This window comes from Myxocyprinus asiaticus, chromosome 38, assembly GCF_019703515.2.
Source record: "Myxocyprinus asiaticus isolate MX2 ecotype Aquarium Trade chromosome 38, UBuf_Myxa_2, whole genome shotgun sequence".
NCBI lineage: Eukaryota > Metazoa > Chordata > Actinopteri > Cypriniformes > Catostomidae > Myxocyprinus > Myxocyprinus asiaticus.
Window position 1 is genome coordinate 16,055,552 of NC_059381.1, and position 8,445 is coordinate 16,063,996.

The window sequence follows — 8,445 nt, forward strand, 5'->3', positions numbered from 1 at the left end:
TTGGGTGGCTTCAGTGAGACTGATCAGCACATGCACTAGATTGGATTAAGGAACAATATGAGGATACTGCAGCCATCTACAGTGCATGATTCTAATACAGCCATGGGGATGATAACAATATATGAGCTGTAAATGGTATTTATGGGTATTTCTGTCATTCCAGATATGTATTGGGGAAAATGCTTTGCACAAACAATGACAATTCTTTGATTACATAATATTCTACTCTAAAAGCATTTAAAAATGCAGTTTAATATGTCACTGAGCCCCCTTTGTGGTGAGACATGTCATCAATGGCATGCATATTTTGGGAATTTCAACAATTTGTTGGATTTATTTTTTTGATGATGATAAAAAATACTTCCTTCAACCCCAGCTTAATATGCAAAAGACAGGTATGATAATGTTAACTAAACATTTATCCCCATCAGCCTCACTCAACCAATGCCATGAGTTTGGGTGGGACTATTTGTTTGGCTAACCAATGGAAGATGCAAAGTGTTTGGGAAATCTTTTTGAAACAATCATTACCTTCACATTTTTACATTTCTGTTTAGTGACGTTAGCAGCACAGAAACTACATACTTCAGCTCTTTAACTGGAATTACCGCATTGTGGTCTGAACACGGTCCACATTTTATAAAGACACATTGATTCAGACAATGCATCAGTCATCGAGAAGGCTTTAAGGTAAGACTTTTTCACTGGGTTTTCAATTAATGGCTTCTCTTGATTGAAGAGACAGGGGAGCAGAGGCTCTTGGGATGAAAAATAACACTATTAAAGAGACAGTTGTGGCACACTTTGAGTAATCGGTTGTGGTCCTTCAGAGGGCTGGCTGCCTGGAGAGACAAACGGCATAGGGCTTGGGTTCACAAGGTTTAGAGAGACAGAGTAGGAGAGAGAGAGAGAGAGAGAAAGGAGGGTGGCATCATTTACTTTATGTTGTTTATAAGTTGTGTTTCATAGTTCACAACAAGGAGGTCTATAATTCCTGGAGAAAGCTATCAATGGCAGTTGCTCAGCTGGCGCATGACCCTCTGGAAGTATACATTTTGAAATGTGGCATCTTTGTTAATGGGCGAGGATTACGCAGTCAGTTTTTTTTTTATCTAATCACCTGCGCAGTAAATGCCATGTGACTGATTATTCTGAAGTCACAGGAAAATTACATTATGACAATGCTGATTCGCTGTACCACAAAAACACCCACAGTCCCAAGCCCTTCACTAGCAACTATTCTGAACTGTAAGGTCAAAGGCAGTAGACAGGGAAAAATATAAGTTCATTTCATGCTTTTATAAGAACACTCAAAACATCAGACAATGGTAATACATCTACTATGCTACGAAGAAATACTTTCAATTGCTTGCAAAAACTTTGTCAGACTACAAGGATACTTTTTAATAGCTGTTAATGGTGAAAGATGTTTTTTGCAGCCAGATGATATACACTCACTGAGCACTTTATTAGGAACACCTGTACATCTACTCATTCATGCAATTATCTAATCAGCCAATCATATGGCAGCAGTGCAATGCATAAAAATATGCAGGTATGGGTCAGGAGCTTCAGTTAATGTTCAAATCAACAACCAGAATGGGGAAAAAATGTGATCTCAGTGATTTGGACCATGGTATGATTGTTGGTGCCATACGGGCTGGTTTGAGTATTTCTGTAACTGCTGATCTCCTGGGATTTTCACGCATTACCGGGGGTAATCATTGGCATGCCAGCAACGGTGAGAGAGGAGTAGACTATTTTATTTATATAAATTCCGCACCTGCATTCCATTCTACATCTTTATGTAATCCTTCCTCATGATCACACAGCACGTTTTCATGAGGTGAATGGGAGGATATACAAAAAGTTAAAATGTGATGAGACTGCAGTATTTCCAGCAGACTCGTGCAGCGCGTGCAAGCCATCCAAGCATCAGGAGCCAACAGCGCTTCACTTTTGATTCATTGCAAAAGTAAATGCGCCCACTTTGCTTCGGTCAGGCTGCGCAGATGACAGCCTATACATTCTGTATTTCATTTGTTTCTTTTTGCTTACAGAACAGCATGTAATGTAATAAGGAAAACACCACTATTAATTCTTTAGATTTCCAACCCAGCATACAGGTACACCCTCCTTAAACCATGGTCACACTCAAAATTACATTAAACGATTAAAAGAGAAAACATAAACCCACATCGTGAGATTCCAAAACCTTTTCAAGTCTATTCAAAATATAAATTAAACCTAGAAAAAAGTTTTAGGATTTTGAAGGTGCGATTCACTGAAAAACGCTAACTTGTTAATTGGCTTGTGACGCACGAATGGCTTGTACGTGCAGCGCGAGTCTTGTCACCCTTTAATAGTGTTTAGTCTCCTACTCAGCTGATGAAAACACACCGTGTGATCAGGAGGAAGGATTACATCAAGATGTAGATTGGAATGCAGGTCAGGTCAGATCATAATATGTTATCAGAGATTTAGGAAACATGTTAAGTTGAAATACTGGCTTCTCCGAAAACAATGCTACAGCCAGTATATTCTACTTTGAAATGTCCATTCCGGGCTGGAATTTCTGTTTGTGTTTTGGCCTGTGTGACCCCGCCCACTGCCCATTTCCCAATAGTATTTCGACACCTGCGTTGCCAATTTGAAACAAGTTAGCGGGCAAACACAGCACGCTGCAGCCATGGAAGCCAGCAATACACCTAGCTAACATTGACAGAGTTATAAAAAAATAATATAATTTGCTGATCAAATTACAGTGTAAGGCTGGTCGCTTGCCATTGTCAGTTTGCTCGTTCCTGTTGCGTGTCCTCAACCTGGCAACCCGTGTGACCTTCAGGTCTGGGTAGGAGGGGGTGGGGGAGACAACCCTCTCCAATATTTGGAATTTGGACTGCAGTACCCATTTTAAACACTTGATTTCAATGTTACATATTGCTCCTTTAAAGTATTTAAGATGCTCTGTGAAAATTCATATGCAGGATCATGGTTATATCATAATCATTGGGTTTTGCACCAAATTTTCACTCAAACTGTTATGCTGATAATATAATTTGTAATGAAAAATAAACGATTCAGTTAGAAAAATGCAAAATAGAAAAATTTCCCAAGTGGACACATACTTCGGAAAATCGCATACATCGTGTCCCTTATAAAATGTTCAGTGAGTGTAGATACATCTACCAGCAGGGGCTAATTTCCTATTCAAACCAAGTCTGTTTTTTTGGTGCAAATGTTTGTTATGAACAAGCTTTTTACACAGAACAATGGATTCCCATGGCGCTATTACACCGGGTTCGACAAATCGTCTTTCACCACCCGAAGGTTTTTTACGGAGAGTGGTCGTTTTTTTTTTTTCTTCGGAGTGCAATGAAAACTGACTGACCAAAGAGCTTTAAGATATTTTTCCACAGTCGCTGCAGCTGTTCTATCCAGTGCGTTGGTGGTGCTGATCAACTGGCAAACACGGGCATTGGACGTGCAGCTGATACACCCCCTGAAATTATATATAAAAAAATAAATAGTTGCAGTTCATTAAACCTTTGTGCTGCAAAAATAATCCTGATCTGCTTTAGAAAGTCTGCTTATAATGTTATAAGGAGTATTAGTATTAGCCTATAGCATATAGTATTATAAACATAAAGACTCTAGAGTGTACTCATGCGCTCTTGTACTCGTAAAACAGTAAATTCAATGCAAATATGCAGTAAATATAATATAGAAGCTGTACACACATTCTTTCTTTTTAGAATATTTATGTAATGTGATGATACCTAATTTTTTATAATATATCTGGTGTTTTGTCTTAATGTACATTATTTAATATGTAGGCTACTGTATATCACTGTTCCTGTTATATTCTCATGGAATTAAAAATAGCAGCGAAGTTCGGCAATTCATTTGCACGTAGTAAAATATCCAATTAAAAGACTCGTTACATGCAATATTTTACTGAAGATAAACGAATAGCGGAATCACACTGCTATTTCTATTGCAAGAACAATATTATAAAGTATAACAAAGTGTTCCTGTAACAGTGCTCTTTTCTAACCATGCACAAGAAACCATCAATTCAATACAAATATGCAATAATTTAAATAAAGAAAAGACCATGAGCCAGTGTTTATTTTATATTATTTATATTTGTTATGCACCATATTTTATACTATACCTGTCATTCCTAATGTACATTATTCCATGTTTATTTATATCACTGTACCTTGTGTTATATTAACCAGGCATTAATCCAGGCATTATAAAAAGAGAAGTTGGGTTCGGGAGTCTTTAGCAACAGTGCCGCCTACTCTTCAGGGGTGAAATAGTTTTTAGTTAAATTTTTTATGGCCTTAATGTAAAAATACCTTTTTTCTGTAGTTTGTCTTGCAAAATCGTCACGGATTTAATGTGAACAGGTCTTAACTAATACAATAAAGTTTGACTAATTAATGAGCAAATTATAAAAACCTCTCTAACAGTACGCCATATCCTGTTTATTCATTTTGGGAAATACAAAAGTTTAGTCCAATGACTAAACATTGGAATCAACCATGATACCAATGTCAAGTTTAGTCTAGGTCTGCAAGTGTTTGTAATTTTACTGTCCCCTTTGGCACTCTGGGCTTTGGAGGCCTGATGCAGGAACTAAATCTCTCATATGGATGAATGTTAGGTCTGTGTTAAGGCATTTGCATGGTCTTCAAGTTAGCTAAATCTTATTGGTCCACTTTATCACTCACCATTGACTGTGCGATGGAATGTGACAGGAACTAGAAAAAATAAACCTCAATCGCCTTCTTGCTCAGTCTTCTGGCAGTGAAAATTGCATTGTTCAGCTTCGTAATTGATTTGATACTGATTTTCTTTTTTTTTCTTCTTTTTTTTGCAGAATGATGTGGGCCACTGGGCAAACCCAGAAGGTGAAAATGCGAGGAGTTAGTCAGAAAAAATTCTAAAAGAAATACATCATGTTGTGTACTGTAGAGTGGCATGACCTACATGTTAAGTCTATGAATCAATGAGGGTATAATATTTACTGTTAAACTGATGAGTATTAATATGACATTGGCTGAATTAGAAAATTAATACATTTGGTTTCTAAGTATCTTGTTTCATGCTCTCGGTAGGAAATAATTCACCGCATTAAAACACATTGTGGTCGACTCAAACCATGTTTATTCTCTCAAAAGTGAGTCTGTATTTAATGTACTGGTAGTCTGGAGCATGTTTTTTTTTTTTTTTTTTTTTTAAGGTTTTTGATGATACAACCTGTCCATGTTAGCATATACTTAATTTAGCTAGCTTCAGCTAAATGACAGATGGATTAGTATCGTAATACCATAGAGTTTGATTTGATCCCAACAAAAAACTAAATATGGGAAGAGTTTTAAAAGTTAATAAGCATATTTATTTATCTATCCTATCTATGCACATTTATATGGTTAGTTATATTTTGTTATTTGCATTAAGCATTGCATTTTCCCTGCTGTCCATGACAGACATGTGACACATTACATGTATACATATACCTGTAGATTGTAACATTACATTCAAATGGATTTGTGCCCATTTAAATGCTTAACACAAATAATATTATTCTCATTGTACCATACCAATATGCTAAGCCTTATGCACACCAGCCTGGAGCTGCACGTTAGCTGGTATTTTAGTCCTAGCGCTGCACAGGAAGCCAATTCAGTCGTTGATAATGGAATTGACATAACCCTGGGGGCTCTGCTCACTCTGTCTTATTTCTGCTCAGCTTGCCTGCTGTGATGAGCTAAGCAAGGGCTGTTTCCTACCAATGGGCTGAGGGACTTCATTTACTAACACTTACTGGAATAGGTAAATAAATTTGTCATGTACAATGGCAGTGATCCCTCTCTTTGGCCAACCAAGTCAATGTCTCTCATAAAGCTCAGATGAAATGCAGAACAATTGACATTTACACTGGCAAAAGGATCCTTAAATAACTACAAGTACATAAACTTTTTGGACATGAACCTTGGCCTAATTTACAAGGAGTCTGTGAATACCTCAAATTATCTTGACACTAAGCTCTGGATCTGCCAATATGTCTTATTTGATCTTAGAAATGTAGGAGTAAAAATCTCATGTGTGTTTTCGGCTAACCAGAAATGAGTTATTTGTATTGGTGTCCAAGGTCTGTCAAGTTAGGAAGACAAAGAGGGCAATCAGTCCATATAACTAGTTTCTGACATTGACTACAGCATTTCCTGTTGGGTATTTCACATAATTAGCATATGAATTGCAGGCCTGTGATGTGTGCTAGAGTGCCCGATACCTGCAACACTCTAATTAGAGATAACGATTTAAAGGAGAGCCATCCTGTTGCAGGGACATCTGGTTTCCCATCCACCTCCTGTCTGGGGGAGGAGAGACTTGGATGCACCAAAGAAAAAAGGAGGCCACACTTCCTCTGTCTGGTTATCCAGCCCAACTGGAAGGTCACTGCAGGAGATAGGGGGTTAATAAAGTTAAAGCTCTTGTTTACCTTTTTGTTTGTATTGCCTTTTTTATTGAGGATATAAAACAATGACAACAGTGACAACATATTACAGTTACCATACAAGAAACAAATGTCATGCAATAATTAAAAAACAAACAACAGCAACACCAGGGACACAGATACATATAGATTGAAATGTAAGGAAAAGCATGTACATGTCCAAGCTTTAGTCCTTGAGAGGCCACATGGGTTGAGTATAAAAGCACATTTCTGATAGCTTTGAGGTTTTAAAGCTTTGAATAATCTTCATGTATTAATACATTCTTAAAAGACAGGATAGAAAGGGTAAAACTTATAAATGTACCTTCTCTTTATACACTTTTTACAATGTTGCTCCAATATGGTATTATATTAGCAATCTCTGGAGAAGAGCCCTAATTTGGTAAATGTTATACTGCTGCTCTGTTGAATAACATAGCTAGTTTTTTGCGTACACCAAGATGGAATGAATTCAGTGACCTTTCCAAAAGGAACAGTGGTATTCCCGTCTTTATATCACAATTGAACCTGAGAGAAGAGACGGATTGAGCTGTTGGCTCATAAAGTCAGAGAAAGTCTGAGAGAATATATCCACCCCAATAAAGTGTGCACTGGTGCTGTGAGACACATCTTTCATGATGAGAAATGGAAAAAAGAGTGTGGTTGTATTAAAGCATGCTTGGAAATGAGATGTAAATGACAAATCACACCAAAAACCACTGTGTGATTCATCACATCCTCTTTTTGTACTTTTATTCTTAAGTCTTCCACAGCTCTGTGTGAAATGGATGTGAGAAAGAAGCGTGTCTGTGTGCGCAGGAGAAGTTAATTGAAAAAGTGTTCCATAGGTCATGTGTGTGTGGTGAACAATAACCTCCTTTCACAATGTCCAGAATTATCAAGGTTCAGTCACATAGCCTGCATTTCACAGATTTCTCATTTACTGGGTCACATCCATGCAAACAAAAGCTTCTTGCATAAGATTTTCCTAAGGTGGTTGCAACATACTAATGTTTAATAATTTCAACACAGACATACACTATTTTGGAGATAATCAATCCTGGAAAGTATGTTTGTGCAGTTATGGATTATTTCATACAGACAGAATTGCCATTTAAGTTTGATCTTGGGACACACTGAAATCATATATTGCAATATATGTAAAACACATATACAGTATAATATATATGTTTATGTATGGTTTTCACTTATATAAAGTCACATACTTGTACATAAATGCAACATATATTTCAAAATTCATATATGTAACATATATTTTCCCAAATAATAGTGGAATTTGAACATACATGCAGTATATGCCCAAATGTATGAACTACTGTATAATTGTAATTATACACTGCCTGTTCAAAAAAATAGTTGCATACTCTATTTTCTTGGACCACCTTTAGCTTTGATTATAGCATGCATTCGTCGTGGCATTGTTTCGACAACCTTATGCAATGTCACAACATTTTAATACAAATAGTTGTATTAATTTTTGGCTGAGATCTTGTATTGATGATGGGAGACTCGAACCACTCCATAAAATCTTCTCCAGCTCATCCCAAAGACTTTCAATGGGGTTAAGTTCAGGACTCTGTGGTGGCCAATTCATGTGTGAAAATGATTCCTCATGCTCCCTGAACCACTCTTTCACAATTTGAGCCCGATGAATCTTGGCATTGTTGTCCTGGAATATGCCTGTGCCATCAGGGAAGAAAAAATCCATTGATGGAATATCCTGGTCATTCAGTACATTCAGGTAGTCAGCTGACTTCATTTTATTGCCGCATAATGTTGCTGAGCCTAGACCTGACCAATTGAAGCAACCCCAGATCATATTACTGCCTCTAGAGGCTTGTGCAGTGGGCACTATGCATGACTGGTGTATCGCTTCATGCTCTTCTCTTCTTACCCTGACGTGCCCATCGCTT

General features: G+C 37.3%; 1 long non-coding RNA gene across 1 annotated transcript; it reads left to right on the forward strand.

The window, feature by feature from the left end:
- The first annotated feature begins 565 nt into the window (after positions 1-565).
- LOC127428963 (uncharacterized) lies at positions 566-6,490 on the forward strand. Its single transcript, XR_007895212.1, has 4 exons — positions 566-690; positions 4,892-4,922; positions 5,765-5,847; positions 6,361-6,490. It is a non-coding gene; the product is annotated as an uncharacterized LOC127428963 (long non-coding RNA).
- The last annotated feature ends 1,955 nt before the right edge of the window (positions 6,491-8,445 follow it).